We start from the raw sequence: 21,208 nt of genomic DNA, 5'->3' as shown, positions 1-21,208 counted from the left end.
AGGGGCTACTGCACTTGACCTTCAAGTTCTAACCTTGTTAAGGGATGCTGAACTACTTCATGTGACTTCCAGCAAGTAAATAACATTCTTCCTATTCTTATATATTAATTACTATATATAATTAGATGGTTTTAATGGGTTATAATATATGGATTTGTGACATAATTAATGTCAGATATCAAAATAGATTTAACTCATTCATATGATTGATACTTAAGTACATGGGATAGACTCATTCATAGTACACTCATTGTATGCTGACATGGCATACACATTACACTCATTGCATGAGTTACACGTGTCTCTACTCTTTTCAGTACTAGCAAAGCACTGACATCATTTACAATTATTTATGAATCATCAATGATCCACACAATGAACAAGAAAGCTCAGCTCGTCTTTATTTCTATACTAGGCATCGGCGAACTCGTCTCCACCTGGAGCTGACCAAGCTTCTCGTTCACTACCACCACCACCTCTCCATCACCGTCCTCGTCATGAAACTACCTTCTGACTCCGAAGTCTCTGCAGCCAACCGTATCAACTTCGTTCATCTTCACAACGATCACCTCCCACTTCCAGGATCCAACCCCAGAAAATTCTTCCCTTTATTTATTGAATCTCATAAACCCCACGTCAAAGAAGCTGTCTCTAAACTTTTTCACTCCAAGTCAGCCTCCGATGACTCACCAAGACTCGCTAGGTTAGTTCTCGACATGTTTAGTAAAGTCATGATCGATATTGAAGATGAGCTTGGAGTTACGAGCTATATTTAGTATATACTACACATTAAGTACAAGGTCTCTAGGTTTGATGTTTAACACAAAGGCTCTTTGTGATGCTCAGAAGTGTAATAACCAAGTCGCCAAACCATAATGTATCCAAAATTGTAATAGCTCAAGGTCTCCTTGAATTCAAAACCTCACTCTTGGACTATAACTTTTTCTACTATTGAATTATAATAAGTCAGTTGTCGAACAATAAATTCAACTATAGAATTGTAATAAGTCATCTGCAAAACCATAATTTATTCATAGTTGTAATAGATCAAATGTCTCCTTGAGTTCAAAATCTCAATGTTGAACCATAATTTTTTATACTAATTAATTGTAATAAACCAGATGCTGAACAAAAAATTCGACGATAAAATTGTGAGTACCCACCCAGTTGTCGAACCATAAGTTATCCATAATTGTAATAGATAAAGGTCTGCTTCCAATTGACTATAACATGGTAATAAGTTAGATGCCGAACCATGATTGATTCATAATTGTAATAGATTAAGATCTCGTTCAATTCACAATCTCACTGCCCAACTATAATTGTTTTTTTATCATTAAGAAATCCACAAATCATCGTTATTGTTACCTATTAAACAAATATGCTAAACAATTTTTAATTGTAATACGACAATTGCCGAACCATAATTCAAAATGAAAAGTAAAATAATTCTTACTATCTAATAATGACATCTTATATTGTTTTTATTTTTAACAAATCCACTAATCACCGTTAATATTACCTATTAAAAAAATATGTTGAACAATTGTTAATTGTAGCAAACAAGTTGCCAAACTATATCTTAAATGAAAATTAAAAATGGTTCTTACTAACTGAATACATTAAATACTTAAGAAATATAAAATTGTATAAAAATGACATTGGATATTGTTATTATCTTTAAGAAATCTTTTGATCTATTACAGTTTACGTTGTTCAAAGAGTTTTTTTATGTTCTTGAACCGGTGTATTATTAACTACTTAATAAATAAAATATTGTATTTCATTATATGTGATTTAATATAATTGGTGTTTGTTGTTAATATAATGTTGTTTACGAAGTGTTTCAAATACAAGCAATAAACATACCTGGGCAATGCAAGGACCCTAAACCCTACACCTAGTTTAAATATTAAAATTGTTCAATAATTACCAATTAGGGAAAAAAAAAAACACTTGAATAAAAAAGAGAAAAAAATTATTAATTTAGCTATTTTCGTGGTAAAAAACTTGAAATTGAAATTCATTCGTGACAGTTTTTGTGCTACCCCATTCGTGCTTGGGCTTGAGCTTGGCACGATCCATTCATGTTGTGCCTATTGGGTCATATTGGGCCTTGAATTACAGAATTGTGGCTGTGCCAACCCAACACGATTTATTATTCATGTTGGGCTGAACTAACATAAACAGCAATTTGGGCCTAGAAAAAAATATTAATATTAATCGTTCAAATGGCAATCACTTCGTATGATTGTCCTCAAGTTCATTACAGTCATAACTAATGCCCTTAATAATTGTCAAAATGGAAAATTCTGGGTTGCTTTCTTCCCCTCCAAACAATTCTGAGAAAATGCAAAATTTTACTCTTGACCTGTTCAATCGATCTCAGACAATTTATTTTCTTCCACATTGCAATTTATTACCCCAAATTGCATCATGACAACTATCGACTTTGGAGATCTCAGATTTTATTTGTTGTTAGCTCAGAGCCTGAAGATCACATCACTGGTTTGAGTGTTTGTCCACGTCCGTTCTTGAAGGTCAGTTCAGAAGGATTTTCACCTGGTGCAATGATGAAGAAGGTCAATCCTAAATATTCGTTATGGAAGAGAATCGACAAATGTCTAGTGATTTGGCTTTTTGCTTCTATCTCTGAATGGATATTTAGGCTAGTTTGTAAATGTCAATTAGCTTCTAAAATTTGGCTTACACTTGAAGAAGAATTTGTTTCGGAGACTAAAGCTAAAACTCTACATATTAGGAGCTTATTACAATCTACTAGGAAAGAAAACCTAAGTGAAAGTGAATACATGCTATAAATGAAACGATATGTTGATGATGTAACTATTTGCTAGTGGTTGTGTGATAACTGATGAGGATTTATTGAATTCCACACTGGATTTGTCCTGAGTTCGTTGTTGTGGTAGTTAACAGTACTTCTTGCTTTGGAAGAATATCATTGCAAAAGGCACAATATTTGTTACAAAAGTATGAGTTACAATTAGAAAAGAATAATGCTTTGCTATCAACTGCTTTTAGTTTAGACTTCAATGGAGATTAGGTGAATTTGGTTAGTTTAGCAGTATATGTCAATTATAAGTTTGGTTAGAATAAGAACCAGAAACTAAATGATAATGTTGTTAATCATCAAGGTGCCACTGATGCGGACTATAGTCCTAGTTTTGGTCATAAAGGTGTTAGTGTTGCTGGCTATAATCCTGTTACATAGTACTTAGTACCTAAGCAAACTCCCAATTTCAATACTTTAATCTGTGTTGGAAGGATTAGCCATGGAAATGAAAAATGCTGGTTATAGGGCCAGCCGAAGCTCCAATCTAGATGCCATCTCGCAGTTTAATGAATAAACAGGAATAGTCGTTATAGACTTTGAAAATGGGAGAATGAAAACTATGTTTAGTGAAGGCAACTAGCTGCAAAAATATTGGCTGTTGAAAGGCCAGTAGTTGGTCATTTAATTATTGTGGATACAACATGATGGTAGGTCTAAATGTTGGTCTTATGTCAAAGCTGATAATTTCAATCAATGCTCAACTTGCTCAGTTGAGCAGCTTAGCAGCATGATGTAAATAATCTGTATGTTTGCATGGTCTTTTGTGGTCAAGTTAACCAGTGGAGAATAAATTAAAGTGGATAAGCTGCTCAACTTTATTCAAACATCCCTTATCTCATTGTTCAGGTAAAATACAGAAAAACTCTCATCTAGCACGATGGTAAAAATTTTGCCTTTAAAAAAATTATATCACTCTATACTCAGAAGCAACAGGGCTTTATTATATATGGTCCATCAATTTCTTTATTGGATCTTTCACACTTTTTTTAACTGCAGTGGCTGCTTTGTCATTGCTTCTTAATTATGGATATATTATATGTTCTTTCCTTTGCTGTGATCAAAGCATTTTCTTCATTGACAAAATTTTTATCGCAGAATCTGTCTTTTGGTTAAAACAAAGAACAAAATGAAAGATTGGTTTAAAATTCATCTGACAAGTTTTGTATGCAAATTTGTAGAAAAAAATGGCATATAGTTTCTATTATTTAAGTTTTCGATACTTTATTCTTGAAAGTTGAGACTAGGGGTGTTAAAAAAAATGCAAAAATCGAATCGAACCGAAAATTGGTTAACCGAAAAAACGGTTCGGTTACAGTTCGAAAAATTCAAAAAACTGAATTTTTGGTTCGGGAGAAATTAGAAACGGTTAACCGAAAACCGGTTTTCTAAACCGGTTTTTCAAATATATATATTATATTATATTAAATAAATAAATAATAACCTAAACTAAAATAGATCCCTAATTCACTCAATCTAAAATCCCAACCCAAATTTTTTTCCTTAGTTTCCAATGTATTGTCTATATTTACAATTTAATTTAGGACAAAATTAAAAAAAAAAAGTTTTATAAAAAAAAAAAGGGAAAACCGGTTAACTGCTTTTTTTAAAATGGTTAATCAGTTTGATTTTGGTTCGGAAATTTTTTCGAATCGAAAATCCGGTTTGGTTTAGAAAAACGGTTAACCGCTTTTAAACATCCCTAGTTGAGACTGTTAGGATTCTCTTTAAGCTGATAGTTGTATCTCAATGTATGAAAAAGTTTAAAGCCATCATCATGTGCCATGGGGCAGGAGTTGCCAGGGGAGTTGACGCCATCTACTGCCTTCTGCCAGTTTGCGCCAGTGTCCCCCTGAGATATTGAAGGGGCTACGGCACTCGACCTTCAAGTTCTAACCTTGTTAAGGGATGCTGAACTACTTCATGTGACTTCCAGCACGTAAATAACATTCTTATTTAATTACTATACATAATTAGATGGTTTTAATGGGCTATAGGATATGGATTTGTGACATAATTAATGTCAGATATCAAAATAGATTTAACTCATTTAATCCTTCATATGATTGATACTTAATTACATGGGATAGACTCGTTGTATGCTGACATGGCATACACAGTACACTCATTGCATGAGTTACACGTGTCTGTACTCTTTTCAGTACTAGCAAAGCACTGACATCATTTACAAGCTATATTTAGTATTTACTACACATTGAGTGCAAGGTCTATCGATTTGATGTTTCAAGCAAAGAATCTTTGTGATGCTCAGAAGTGTAATAACCAAGTCGCCAAACCATAATGTATCCAAAATTATGATAGCTCAAGGTCTTCTTGAATTCAAAACCTCACTCTCGGATCATAACTTTTTCTACTACTGAATTATAATAAGCTAGATGTTGAACCATAAATTTGACTATAGAATTGTAATAAGCCGTCTGTCGAACCCTAATTTATTTATAATTGTAATAGATCAAAGGTTTCCTTGAGTTCAAAATCTCAATGTTGAACCATAACAGGCTCTTTGTGATGCTCAGAAGTGTAATAACCGAGTCGCCAAACCATAATGTATCCAAAATTGTGATAGCTCAAGGTCTCCTTGAATTCAAAACCTCAACTCTCGGATCATAACTTTTTCTACTACTGAATTATAATAAGCCAGATGTTGAACCATAAATTTGACTATAGAATTGTAATAAGCCATCTGTCGAACCATAATTCATTCATAATTGTAATAGATCAAAGGTCTCCTTAAGTTCAAAATCTCAATGTTGAACCGTAATGTTTTATGCTAATTAATTGTAATAAAACAATTGCCTAACAAAAAGTTCTGACTATAAAATTGTGATTTGTGAGCACCCAGTTGTAAATCACAAGTTATCCATAATTGTAATAGATCAAGGTTTGCTTCCAATTAACTATAACATGGTAATAAGTTAGATGTCGAATCATGATTGATCCATAATTATGATAGATCAAGATCTCATTTAGTTTACAATCTCACTGTCTAACCACAATTGATTTTTTATCTTTAAGATTACTACCCATCATCGTTACTATTACCTATTAAACAAATATGCTGAACAATTTTTAATTGTAATAAGGCAGTTGTCGAACCATAATTCAAAATGAAAAGTAAAATGATTCTTACCATCTAATAATGACATCTTATATTGTTTTTATCTTTAATAAATTCACCAATCATTGTTAATATTATATATTAAAAAAATATGTTGAACAATTGTTAATTGTAGCAAACAAGTTGCCGAATCATATCTTAATTGAATACATTAAGTACTTAGGAAATATAAAATTACATGAAAATGACATTAGATATTGTTATTATCCTTAAGAAATCCATTGAATCTATTACAGTTTACTTTTACGTTATTCGAAGAGTTTTTTTACTTTCTTGAACTGATGTATTATTAACTACTTAATAAATAAAATATTGCATTTCGTTACATGTGATTTAATGTAATTAGTGTTTGTTGTTAACATAATGTTGTTTACGAAGTGTTTCAAATACAAGCAATAAACATACCCGGGCGATGCAAGGACCCTAAACCCTAAACCCTACACCTAGTTTAAATACTAAAGTTGTTCAGTAATTATCAATTAGGAAAAAAAATACTTGAATAAAAAAGGGAAAAAAATTATTAATTTAGCTATTTTGGTGGTAAAAAACTTGAAATTGAAATTTCTAAAGTAAGCACAAAAGTCCATTCGTGCCAGTTTTTGTGCTAGCCCATTCGTGCTTGGGCTTGAGCTTGGCACGACCCATTATTATTCATGTTGGGCTGGACTAACATAAACAGCAATTTGGGCCTAGAAAAAAATATTAATATTAACCAAATTAGTAATAATTTTAGTTGTTCAAATGGCAATCAATTCGTATAATTGTCCTCAAGTTCATTACAGTCATAACTAATGCCCTTAATAACTGTCAAAATGGAAAATTCTTGGTTGTTTTCTTCCCCTCCAAATAATTCTGAGAAAATGCAAAATTTTACTCTTGACCTGTTCAATCGATCCCAGACAATTTATTCTCTTCCACATTGCAATTTATTACCCCAAATTGCATCGTGACAACTATCGACTTTGGAGATCTCAGATTTTATTTGTTGTTAGCTCAGAGCCTGAAGATCACATCACTAGTTTGAGTGTTTGTCCACGTCCGTTCTTGAAGGTCAGTTTAGAAGGATTTTCACCTGGTGCAATGCAATGATGAAGAAGGTCAATCCTAAATATTCGTTATGGAAGAGACTCGACAAATGTCTAGTGAGTTGGCTTTTTGCTTCTATCTCTGAATCGATATTTAGGCTAGTTTCTAAATGTCAGTTAGCTTCTAAAATTTGGCTTACACTTGAAGAAGAACTTGTTTCAGAGACAAAAGCTAACGATATGTTGATGATGTAACTATTTGCTAGTGGTTGTGTGATAACTGATGAGGATTTGTTGAATTACATACTGAATTTGTCCTGAGTTCGTCGTTGTGGTAGTTAACATTACTTCTAGCTTTGGAAGAATATCATTGCAAAAGGCACAATATTTGTTACAAAAGTATGAGTTACAATTAGAAAAGAATAATGCTTTGCTATCAGTTGCTATTAGTTTAGACTTCAATGGAGATTAGGTGAATTTGGTTAGTTTAGCAGTATATGTCAATTATAAGTTTGGTTAGAATAAGAACCAAAAATTAAGTTGTTAATCATCAAGGTGCCACTGATGCGGACTATAGTCCTAGTTTTGGTCATAAAGGTGTTAGTTTGCTGGCTATAATCCTGTTCCATAGTACTTAGTACCTAAGCAAACTCCCAATTTTAATACTTTAATCCTACCTCTCACTCAGCTCTTTTAGCTCAGCATGTGAATTTTTTCCCTCAATATTGCACAATCTATTTTTCCATATTCTTCTCGTGGAGCTTCCAAGCCTCTTGAACTAATTCATTCTAACCTTTGAGGCCCCTCTCCGCAATTGAAGTTGTGCATGAATAGTCTGTTAATTGGAGTTGTGAGCAGTAGCTTCAATTGAAGTTGTTGCTGTTAGTATACTGAGGTGAAGTTCTTGAAGTTGTTGCTGTTAGTATACTGAAGTGAAGTCCTTTTTTTTTTGAGTTTGTGTATTAGTTGAGATTGAGTTTGTGGTTAGCAGCTGAGATTAAAATTGAAGTGAAAGTTGTTGATAATTTTCTATTGTTGATGTTGGCATATTGAAGCAAAACTGAGCTGTTGATAAACTGAAGCTGATACTGTTTGGTTTACTGAAGTGAAGTTCCTTTTAAGCTGTTGCTGATGGTTTACTGAAGTGAAGTTCCTTTCATTGAGTTTGTGTAGTAGATAAGGTGGAGCTGTTGATAAACTGAAGTTGGTACTGTTGGTTTAGTGAAGTGAAGTTCCTATCTTGAGTTTGTGTAGTAGTTGAGGATTAACAGCTCAGATTGACACACTGAAGGTGTGATTTGAAATGCAGAGCAGCTATTGAAGCATAATCAAGTTGAGATCTACTACAAATATGATCCGAAGTGTAGTGAAGTTGGAGTTTCAATTCATTTTACTGCAGAGTGATGGGATTTGTTTACTGCCGAGCCAAATTTTTTTTTACAAGCTCAAACTGCAGGGCAGTTTAGCTTGAACGGGGGATGTTGACTATGAAAGACAAATGCTGGAAGCTGAAAGAAGTAAAATGTCACAACTGTCCTTCACTTAAAGTGATACTTTATATGTTGTGGCTTTTTACTAGTGTTTTAAGTAGTTAGCCTAAGTCAACTTCTTCTCTTTACTTTAGTCTTGAACTTACTCTACTATACACATGTAAAACAGAGGTGTAGTGGCCAGCTGTAATCAATCAAGAAATCAAAGAAATAGCTTTGCAATATTCTTGAATTCTCTCTCAATTTTTCGATTGTTCCAAAAGCTCACAGATTGCACAATCTATTTTTTCATATTCTTCTGGTGGAGCTTCCAAGCCTCTTGAACTAATTCATTCTAACCTCTGAGGCCCCTCTCCACAAGTGTCCATTGAAGGTTATAAATACTACATACATTTCATAGATGACTTTAGCTGACTCACTTGGCTTTTCCCTCCAAAAATACTAAAACAAAGTCTGTGTTTCTTCAATTTCATAAGTTACTAGAAAGACAATTTGAAACCAAATTGAAATGCCTTTAAACTGATTGCGGTGGGGAGTTTAGAACCCTTTTACCTTACTTAAATGAGCATGACATTATATTTAGGCACCCTTGCCCACATACTCAACAACAAAATGGCAGAGCTAAGAGAAATCATAGGCATATAGTAAAATAGGGTCTAGCAAGCTTCCATGCCATTAGCTTACTGGAATTTAGCCTTTCAAACTGTTGTATTCTTAATAAATAGGTTACCTTTTTTTTGTGTTAACCAATATCTCGCCTTTTCAAACACTTTTTAACATTGTGCCCAACTATAAACTTTTAAAAACATTTGGTTGCACTTGTTACCCTTTCCCCAGGCCTTATAGTGCATACAAATTTAATTTTCATACTTCTAAATGTGTATTTGTAGGTTATAGTCTTGTTCATAAGGGTTACAAGTGCTTAAATGCAAATGGCAATGTATGTATAGCTCAAAGTGGAAAGTCTGATGAGTCTGATATTCCTTTTATTAATGATATTCTATCTCACAATTCTCCTCAAGTATATAGTTTTAAGTTTGAATATCTCAATACCTCTTCTATATATATTAGTCTAAAGTCAATTTGCATCCTAACCCAACAAAAGGGAAAATTAGCTTCTAAAATTTGGCTTACACTTGAAGAAGAATTTGTTTTGGAGACTAAAGCTAAAACTCTACATATTAGGAGCTTATTACAATCTCCTAGGAAAGAAAACCTAACTAGGAGTGAATACATGCTAAAAATGAAACAATATGTTGACAATGTACTACCTGCCTGTGGTTGTGTGATAACTGATGAGGATTTGTCGAATTACATACTGGATTTGTCATGAGTTCGTTGTTGTGGTAGTTGACATTACTTCTAGATTTGGAAGTCTATCATTTGCAAAAGGCACAATATTTGTTACAAAAGTATGAGTTACAATTAGAAAAGAATAATGCTTTGTATCAGCTGCTATTAGTTTAGACTTCAATGGAGATTCGGCGAATTTGGTTAGCGTAGCAGTAAATGTCAATTATAAGTTTGGTTAGAATAAGAACCAGAAATCAAAAGGTAATGTTGTTAATCATCAAGGTGCCACTGATGTGGACTATAGTCCTCAGCAAACTCCCAATTTCAATACTTTAATCCTACCTCTCTCTCGCCTCTTGTAGCTCAGCATGTGAATTTTGTTCCTCAATATTCTCAGCACTTTCAATCTAATCAGTTTTCAGGAGGAGGAAGAGATTATGATAGAGGTTCTAATAGAAACAAGTCTATTTACCATGTGGTAAGTCAAGCCATACTGCAATTCTCCTCAACGTAATATGGCTGTTCAAGTATGCAATGTCCCACCAGCTATGATATCACATCAAGTTTCTCCAGTTGAAGGTTATAATTCCTCAATTCAAGCCTCTTTGTCTACTCACAATGTTTCTAATAGTTATGCAACAACTACTTCAGCTACAGTCAGAGAACCAGTTTGGTACATTAAGTCAAGAGCCATTGATCATGTCATAACAGATTTGAGTCAGTTGTTTGTTAATGCAAGGTACACTGGCCAGGATCAAACTCAAGTTGGGAATTGTGAGCGTCTGAACATTTCTCATACAGGTTTTACAACTTTACCAAGTGCTTTGAATTTTATGTTCTTTTATATTAAAATGTTCTCTGTGTTCCTCATATTTCTAAAAATTTGCTAAGGATTTCAAAATTTACAAAGGATAATAATTTTGTGGTTGAATTCCTTGCTGATCATATAATGATCAAGGACAAAGTCACCAAGATAGTGTTGTTACAAGGGGAGCTTAAAGTTGGTTTGCACCAACTAAAGATTCCCTCTATCTCCTCCTCTTGTTCCAGCTTCTACTATTCATACTTAGGCTCACTTCAGTCTTCTCTTTCCTCTGATGCTTGCTATTTGCAGAATGTGCCATCTACTGATTTTTCTAAACATTCTTGCTCAGCATGTGAATGTGGTAGATTGCACAATCTATTTTTACATATTATTCTAGATGAGTGAGAAATGTAGAACACTCATCTAGAATTAAGTCTTTTATAAAGTCATGTTAAACATGTTAATGTAATAAATTATTTCTAGCTCCTCAAATGTGTTGACAATAATCCCTTTGGTCTCCTTGTATCTTCTTCCATGGTTCATAACTGTAGTGTAGCCACCATGCTTGTTCAACAAAACTTCAGGTAGACCACTGCTTGGAACTGGATTAATATAACTAGGGATCACTAGCTCACCATCAAACTCTTCAATTTCTCTTCCTACTTCATCATGTCGAATTGGAAGGTACAGCACGAGACCAAGAAAAGCTTCACTAGACGTCTAGAACGAATAAGTAGGAACTCCAAGTTCATTTACCACATCTATCATTGATGTACAAAGAAAATCAACAACCAACCCAGCAAATGGAACTGACTTAGAGTTTTAAAGCACATGCTTGACAATAGCTTCTTTAACACAAGCTCTATGACAATCTATAAATTCAATTAAAAACTTTTCTACAGATTTATGAACCTCTTGTGAAGGAGAGAAGTCTACAGGAGGAGGAAGATTGATGAACCTTATTGAAATGATAGATTCTGCAAGTGATTTGGTGCATGCAGCTGTAGGAGAGGTGCCAAAAGGAGAATCCATGAGAAGAGCAGTCACTGAGAAACATTCATCTCAATCTAACAAGGCTTTGCAAACTCAATTTGGGGAGCTAGGTGGCCAGCGCCTGGTCCAGGGATGAACACAAGCTCAGCTATCTTCATTGTTGGTGGTAAATGTGATGACAGAAGGTAAAGTATATTTTTCCTTTTTTGAAATTTATTGGTTAAATGTACAGTACATGATGTATACACGTCTACAACTCTCGAAAACTTATTTAAGAAATGGTTAAGAGATCATAACCAAACTAGTGGTAAAACAATTCAACAGTCTTTAGAAATCTCTAATTCAAGATGAGTTTAGAGAGAGTTAAATTTCAGTATAAATAGAAGAGTACAAATATGGAGAAATTTACAAGATTTACATAATTGAGACAATTAAGGGAGATTGAATCAATTTACAGGTCAACAGATTGATACCTTAAATATCTTGTAGCTGTAGTGTCTTGATTTAAGGAACCTTTGTCATAATTTATATCAACTTTGTCAACTGGTATAATCTTAGCATCTACTGAACATGGTAGGCAAGAGAAGCGGCTAGAAGTCATTTCCTTAACAGTATGTGTTATTAGGCCAATAGTTTCTGAGCAATGAGGAAGTATCTGTTAAATAATGAACACGTTTTGGTAGAAGGGCTCACAGCACACAAGTAGAAGGGACGCATGCCGTGGCACACAAGGAAGAAGCTGGAACTAAAATTCCAGAATGCTTGATGCCTAGGCACTGTGCCGAGGCATGGTTTAGAGTTTCAGTTTTAGAGAAAACCAAATGAAGTTATTTTCAGTTTTTATTATTCTGTAACTTCTTGTAAGTGTTGTTGTAAGCTATTTTTCAGTTATCCTGTTAAAACCTATAAAAGGGAATGTAAGATGTAAGTTTTAATTGAGTTCAATGAATAAAACTGTTCTCCTTTTACACAAGTTCATCTATTCTTCTTAATCTTATGAATGAAGTTGATTGATCCCCAATAATTGCATAATGCTACATGGTAAATCTAGTTCTGTTGTTTCTGCAATTAATATTACTTATTTAGGGAATGAAAATCTTTTTAATACCATATATCCTCAGACTTATTTAGGGAATGAAAATCTTTTTAATAGTACATATAATATTTCACTAAACATATATATCCTCTTCTTCATGACATGTTTCCTAATACATCCTCAATCAAGCATCCATATGCAGCAAATGAAGATCCACCATTCATTACTGCTGATCTGCTCTTTTCAATCTCTTCTTTGACCTTCTTCCTCGCTTCATTATCATTCTCCATCACACATTTTATAGCTCTTGCTATCTCATATGCTGGGACAAACTTCTCCACTAATATTTCATAATCCAATCTCAACTACACGCCACTCCAAAAAATTTCACCATTTGGAATGCATTCATGTTGCTCAAATACATTGACCATTTTGCCATGGAACACCAAACCAGAGGCTCCCCAAGTCTGAATTCCACCCAAATGTGAAACAAATCCTCCTTGATTTATGAGACCACACCTCGTTTTGTGTGGTCCATCACACACCAAACCAGTCTCCTTTGTCCTCTTCAAGAACCCTTTTGGCAACACTCTGGACTCACCTTTGTAATCAGTAGTTTTTAGTGGTGGCTTCCGTAACGACCACAAGAATCTATGCCCCTTTGCTCCAGGTAAGTGTTATTTCTTCATTTGCTCTTTATCAAAGCTCCCCAGGCTTCAAAGCGGAAGAAAAATAGTGATAAATCAGGTGACCATCAAAATATTTATACCTCGAGACTTATAATATATCAGAAAAACTTCGAGAGTTCAGAGTTACTATCCAATTGAAATATTTATATACCTTCTCATGATTTGAACTCTTCAGTTTTAAAGATTCTGTTTCATGTGTTTATATATATAATTTATTTGTTTACTCATCTTATAGTTATGTAAAGTCACAAACATAAAAGTTAAAATCAACTCAACATAAATCGAATAAAAATCTAAATTAAGAACAAGAAGCTTCAACAACATAGAAAATGAAACAATAGTAGACAAAAATATTCATCGAGAACTTTCAAACTTGAAACTCTTTCAGGAAAATGGATTAAATATGATAAACAAGACTATGTCTCTTTCATGGCTTTGTTTCTTAATATATCATCAATCAAGTTCCAAATGAACATATGAAGATCCACCCTCCATTACTGCCAATCTGCTCCTTTCACTCTTCTCTTTAACTCTCTTCCTCACCTCATATCACTCTCCATCACACATTTGATAGCTCTGCTATCTCATCTGCGACCACAACTTCCATTCATGATCCGTAATCTAATCTCAACTCCACAACCAATCCCAAATCTCTAACCATTTGGAAGCATTAATCTGTTGCTCAGCATACATAGGCCATGTCACAGTGGAACACCAAACCACAAGCTTTCCAAGATTGAATTCCACCCACAGTGGACACAAATCCCCTACTGATTTATGAGCCAACACTTTTGTGGAGGCCCATCCACAACCAAACCAATCTTTTTGTTCTTTCCAAGAACCCATTTGGCAAAACCTCCGGAGACGATCATCTTGTAATCATTGGCCTTAAATTTATCTTTGGTGGTGGCTTCCGTATTGACACAAGAACCTCACACCACTTTGCTCCAATCCGATGCAATTTCTTTACTTGCTCTTCTCCAAAGCTCCGGCTTCCAAAGCACAAGAAAACCTGATGAATCAGGGTGATCATCAAGCCATTTCATGATCTATCACTCTTTTGTGACTCATCGAAACTAACTTATGCTTCACCTTGAGATCAATCATCGGTCCAACTGTGGAACAGGTGGCACATGATCAAAATCATTCATCAAAGACTTAACCGCATGAGATTCCAGCTCCTCAAATGTGTTGACAATAATCCCTTTGGTCTCCTGAATCTCTTCCATGGTTCATAAATGTGTGTAACCACCATACTGTTCAACAAACTTCAGGTAGATCACTGCTTGGACTGGATTAACATAACGGGGACACCAAATCACCATCAAACTCTTCAATTTCTCTTCCAAGTCGAGTTGGAAGGTACAGCAAGAGACCAACAGCAGTTGCACTAGAAGGGGGAACAAATAAGAAGGAAAACCAAGTTCATTTCCCACATCTATCAGATGTACAAAAGAAATCAAATACCAATCCAACAAGTGGAGCTGAGTTAGAACTGGAAAGCACATGCTGACAATAGCTTCTTAACACAAGCTCTATGACAATCTATACTCAGTCATAAACTTTTCAAAGGATTTATGAACCTGTTGTGAAGGACAGTAGTCAACAGGAGGAGAAACATTGATGAACCTATTGAAGTATTAGATTCTGCACAGTGATTTGGTGTGTGCAGCTGAAGGAGGGGGGCCAAAAGGAGAATCCATGAGAAGAAACGTCACTGAGAAACAATCATCTCGATCCAACAAGCCCTTTGCAAACTCAATATAGGGAGCTAGGTGGCCTGCGCCTGGTCCAGGGATGAAGACAAGATCAACTTCTTCATTTTTGGTTGTGGTTGCTGTGATGAGAGATCAGAGAAGATGAAAGTATATTCTTTCTTTGTCCTTTCACAGTTTTATTTAATTAATATTCAAATATGTAAATTATTTTCTAATTATTATATTATCAATCCCAACCCAATCAAGCTTGCATGTTGTCATGGGCATTTCCTGCTGTATCATGTAAAGATTTGTCTTATTCAATTATGTAAATGTACTTGTCTTATTCAATTTTATCACTAGTTGGGTTAAGTCAACCTTTTAATCAGTTTACGGGTCTATACAATTTGTAAAATGGCAACAATTTTCACTTCCTCACCTTATTATCGTCATCCATGCACATTTCATTTGAGAACAGATCTATGATAATCTGTATTCTTCATTAGCATACACGACAAGTGTCCTTAGTTCCAGCAAGTTAATCACATGGCAGTGGCGCAATTTTGAACAGAATTTGATTGAGCACTGAAGAAAGTTTGAGCCCTTTGACGCATGGACACTAACCCCAACATGAAATTTAGAATCTTTCTCTTTTCCAATTTATGCAGTAGAAGCAGCAAGAAACAAGATTTGATCACACTGAAATAAAATTGAAGCAGAAAGAAATCAAGTAATCACAGTTTTGAGTAGAAGTTGGCAATGGTTAAAACATTGGCAGCAAGTTAACATGAGAAAACGTTTTCATGTGTTTCCAAAGATTTTTTGAATATACTGGCATGTTTCCTAATATATCCTCAATCAATTGTTCAAATGCAGCATATAGAATATCCACCATCATCATTGCTAATTGCTCTTTTCATCTTTCTTTGACCTTCTTCCTCACTCATTATCAGTGTCCATCACACATTGTACAGCTCTTGCTATCTCATCTCCCAACACAAATTCTCCACTAGTATTTCTATAATCCAATCTCAACTCCACACCAATCCCAAATCTTTCACCATTTGGAATGCATTAAGCTGTGCTGCATACATAGGCATGTCAATTGGAACCCAAACCACAAGCTTCCAAGATGAATTCCACCCACAATGTGACAACAAATCCCTACTGATTTATGCCAACACGCCTTTGTGGCGGCCATCCACAACCAAACCATCTTTTTGTTTCCAGAACCATTTGGCAAAACTTCCTGGAGATCACCTTTGTAATCATAGGCCCTTCAAATTATCCTTTGGTGGGGCTTCGTAAAGCACCCAGAATTGACCACATTGCTCCACCGATGCAATTTTTTCGCTTGCTCTTCATCAAAGCTCCCCGCCTCAAAGCACAAGAAAACAACTGATGAATCAGGTTGATATCAAGCCATTTCAGATGATCTCATCTTTTCTGAATCATCACGAAACTATGTACACTCACCTTCACATCAATAACGGTCCAACTGTGTAACATGATGTAAAATCGTGATCAAAATCATTCAACAAACACTTACAGCATGAGCCTCCAGCTTAAAGTGTTGACAATAATCCCTTGGTCTCCTTGAATCTCTTCCAACTTCCCAAATGTATCAAACACCATACTTGTTAAACAAAAACAAAGGAAATTTCTGCTAGGAATTGGATTAACATAAACAGGAATTATATAATCAGAATCAAACTCTTCAAACTCTCTTCCAACTTCATCATCTCGACCTGGAGGTACAACAGAGACCAAGAAAATCTGCATTACAAGTGAAGAACAAATAAGAAGGAACACCGAGTTCATTTCCCACATCTACAATTGATGAAACAAAACATATCAAACACCAACCCGACAAGTGGAGCTGAGTTGTGTTTGAAAGAACATTCTTAAATATAGCTTCTTTAACATAAGGTTTGTAACTCCCTCTATGATCAGTCACAAGTTTTTCTCTGGAAACTTTAGATTTTTGCAGTGAAGGAGGGTCTACTAAGGAACTCTATGAGATCTGCCAACATTGAAGGCAAATTCTACCCTTTAACTTCTTCAAGAACGAAAAAGTTTATGTTACCACGGGATACCGCATTAATGATATCACAAATCAATATATGCATACTACATAGATAATCAGTTTAATCACCGATCCATTGATTATAAAAATGGATGGTAAAAAAAAAAAAAAATTCTCAGACAACATATATACATGACTTGTGACATGACTGACATGATATCTGTGATATCTATGTTTTTCCAAAATATACCCAAATTTAAATTTATCACTTTTAATATTGTCCACAGTTCCAAAGCATCAAAGATCATACAACAAAACCAAGGATTCGTAGCAGGGCATCAAATGCACCTGAGCAAACATAATTATTTGCATGCTTTCTTATTAAAATTCTCGCAAATCTTTCTCATGCCGACTTCAAATAAAAGCAATGAGCAATATGATCAACATAAAAGGAAAAAGTAGTCATGTTTGCCATAAACTTTCAACAAAAAGGAATGTCAATAAACTAATATGTAATGAGATGATGCATACAATGAGAGGGAACAATTAAGAAGGTAACTTGCATTTGTGACAGGAGCTTTAATGTCAAAATTCTTAGTCTCCCAGATAATTTAATTCATTAAAGGGATTCAAACAAAAGCAGTTATGAGTCAGCAATTGTCAAGTGAAGCTCCACTTTTGACTAACAGTCAGCAACCTGAATTCACCTCCAATGCTTTGGCAATATTTTAGTAACTTAAAGAACTTATCTATCCTCAGATTACTACACATCTGTTCTAGCCTCTGTTTGAGCTGTTAAACATACATACTTGTTTGTTGTGTCTATATGAGTTGAGAAAACCTTCGATTAGTAGACCATCTTTAACAACATGACCTTGAAACCAAACACATGCATGAGATGCACCAACTGCAACAGATAACACCTTGTGGGGTCCCAATCCATATCCTCCTTAGAAACTTGACTTCAACAAGACAAGTTGTACCTCGGCAACCCAGGAACTCCCAATTGAGAATCTTTGGCATTTCCCCACATGTAAACTTCCCTTTATCGGATATATAGCAAATTATCAAACAATATGGTAAAAAAAATATAATCATGAGTTTTATTTATTTATTGCATATAAAATTATTGTTCTATAATGATATCCAAAATATTGATTTTATTAAATTTAAGTATCTTTCAACTTAGTTGAATACTAAAAGATAGAATACTAAAAGATCCTCAAACCTCATTTCTGTGCTATTATGAGATCGGATAACTATAGATACTTGGAAGATTGTAGGATTGAAGGGTGATGGAAATTCAAGGACCTGTTATGGCTGCTGAGGATGAGCCCCACAAGCGATGTAGACTACACGCTTATCAGCTAAAGCCTCGATCACCAAGGTACTTTCGATTTTCGGTGGAAGAATGACCCAACTGACCATGTCCACCATTCCCCAAGAAAGAACTTTGCCTTCATCTGAAATTATACATAAAAAAAGAAAACCAATATTAGTATACAGCCTAGAATAGGAAGGAGGGGGTGCAAGTGAGGAATGGATTTAATAAGTTGCCGGCAATCATGAATTTAAGCAAATATTTTACCAGTAATGCAAGGGAGTGATAGCCACCACTTGCTATTGAATGATACGAACACCTTCAAGCTAGGAATTGGCTTGGGTCTCCAACCACCAACCTTATCACCTCTTCCAAGCTCATAGTTAGAACTTCTGACAGAACACTGACAATGTGTAATATGATGTCATTGTAATGTTACACAAGCAGAGATAAATGGAATTCATCAAAGTTGAAAACTTAAGAGAGTGATTCCAGAATTGTGAAACTATTCCGAACAAATAAATGAAAGTAACTAAACTGCAATTGGGTAGAGATAAGGAGAGAAAATAAGACAAAGAGTTGATATCTTTACCTCCCCAATTCCAAAGTTCCTTCCTCTGTCAGCATGTAAAAAAGCCACACAAGAAACAGCAGCCACAGATACAGGTAATGCTTTGACCTTAGAAGGGATACTAAGTCCACCTCCCCATTAGGGCCTGGACCAGGACCAAGGCCCAGTCTTCCATCTCCTTCATCTCGACCCCAAGTGTAAAGTTCCCCTATATTCAATATAGATGGATTGATATTTGACCGCCCTCTTTCTTTATTCTTTCTAACAAATATGAAGGCAATATGAATCATCTTTCATAAAGAACAACTAGAAACCCATAAATGCAAGAATACATAAACCTACAGACATTTGAAATATGTCCATTCAATTGTGTCTGCAGTACTAGATTGATATGTTTTCCACATTATGAGTTCAAGAGGGCTGTTTCCGAAGGTCCAAATCAAAACTCATATAAATTTATCCAGGTTAAGCAGCCTATATCTAAAATGCAAACCCATAGTATATACATGTAAAGAAATTTCCATACAAAAAACAGGGTCAGTTAAGAGAGAACAACCTGATTCGTTATTGCAGCGATAGTGTCCACTGTTGCGAAGTGCCATATTTCATTCCAAGAACCTTCCACCAATCTAGGAAACAACTCTCTATGATAGACAGAATGTCCAAGTGCACCAAAACCACCATAACCCCTGCAAACTTTTAATGATAGAGCCATTGTATTATCAGGCTAAAAACACGTTAGTGAACACACACAATGTGATGAATATGTGCACACAACTCTCTTCTCCTGATATTTATCCAATCAAGCACAAGCACATCATTAATTACAGGCCAACCAGTTAAACTGACATAGTTATATTCTAAATCTTGAATAACACACTTAGTTGCTCAACATCTCCTTTTACTAAATAAGAAAGGAAAAATGCTCTGTTGATCAAATGCGATTCCATATATTGATAAAAGCTCTTTTGCTTCTCTTATTAGTCCTTTGGTTGCCATTCAGGAGAGTGCTATGTCATGTCAACTAAATTCCCCAATAAGCTCTTTTAAAAATATTAAATTACCATACCCAAATTTTTTTGGTTAGAGTATTCAATTACCCCTGCAAGATTCCACTCCAAATTTAAGATCAATAATTGGTATGGACTCCAAACAAAACAACATCTTGTTGCAAATCATAAAAAAAGTGATTGTTTTTGTATGCCTTTTTGCTAATTTACTTCTGAAAAAGCACTTTTTAACCTGTGATTACTCAACCCTACATACACTTCTAATAAATCAATAAGCTTGCTAATTTATGCCTAAGCAACCCATGTAGAACCTTCACACCAAACAAACACTCAATCAATGAACAAATAATGAATGAGAGTTGTTAAAGCTCACTGACCAAGTGAAATCTTCCCAAGGGAAGTCAAAGCAACAGAGTGAACTCCACCAAGAGCAACACACTGAACAGGATCATCACCCAAATAAGGGTTCAAACTAGGCACAAACACAGAATTTTCATGCCCAAAACCAAGTCTCCCACCATCTCCTTTCCCCCAAACCCACAGCTTTCCATCCACAACCAACCCACTATGAAACAACCCACATGAAATATTCAAACTAGAACCCGAACCCACTTCAGAATCTTTCTGAACAAGTCGACCGGCAGTTTGGGAGATGGTAAAGGGCAGAGAAAGACCGAGGTTTGCAACTGGGGCTGGGTAGAGTCTCACTTCTTCAATGCCACCGCCCAACTGGCCTGAGGCGCCTCTTCCCCACGAGAGTAGTTGGAGAGTGACAGCGTCGTTTTGGTTGTCATTTGTGTGCGTGTAGAGAAGTGGGATTTTGGTGGATGAAGAGGAGGTGGAGAGATGGCGACATTGGCGAGTGAGAGTTGTGAGGCGTTGGCGAAGAAGCATTGAAGTTGAAGAAGGGGTTATATTTGTAAAACATAAAACCTGCCTAAACACAAAGAAGATATTACTAGTTTCTCGGGACAATATTATGTTCATCCATAATTTTTGAAGAAATACCATTTTCATCCAGTATTTTTGGAACGTGGTACTGTTACCCCTATCAGATAATGGAGGTTAGCGAGGGTGTTAGACGGTCTAGGGGCATAAACATCATTTCAGTACAATTTAATCAAATAGCAACAATATAAAAAAAAGGTAATCATTATTATAGATTTCTCCTTGATAAGTACAATTTCCTATGTAAAAAAAAAACCACACAAAAAATAGGCAAAAAGAATTTATGTCATATTAAGAATTCAGCTTTGTTATAAAGA

At 35.0% G+C, this 21,208-nt stretch overlaps 1 pseudogene; it reads right to left on the bottom strand.

The window, feature by feature from the left end:
* Positions 1 to 15,675: 15,675 nt before the first annotated feature.
* On the bottom strand, positions 15,676 to 20,853 carry LOC116110015 (annotated as a pseudogene).
* Between the last annotated feature and the right edge of the window lie 355 nt (positions 20,854 to 21,208).

Source organism: Pistacia vera, unplaced genomic scaffold (assembly GCF_008641045.1).
Source record: "Pistacia vera cultivar Batoury unplaced genomic scaffold, PisVer_v2 Contig592, whole genome shotgun sequence".
Classification (NCBI taxonomy): domain Eukaryota; kingdom Viridiplantae; phylum Streptophyta; class Magnoliopsida; order Sapindales; family Anacardiaceae; genus Pistacia; species Pistacia vera.
The sequence above is the reverse complement of the archived record's forward strand: the minus strand, read 5'-3'. Positions and strand labels throughout refer to the sequence as shown.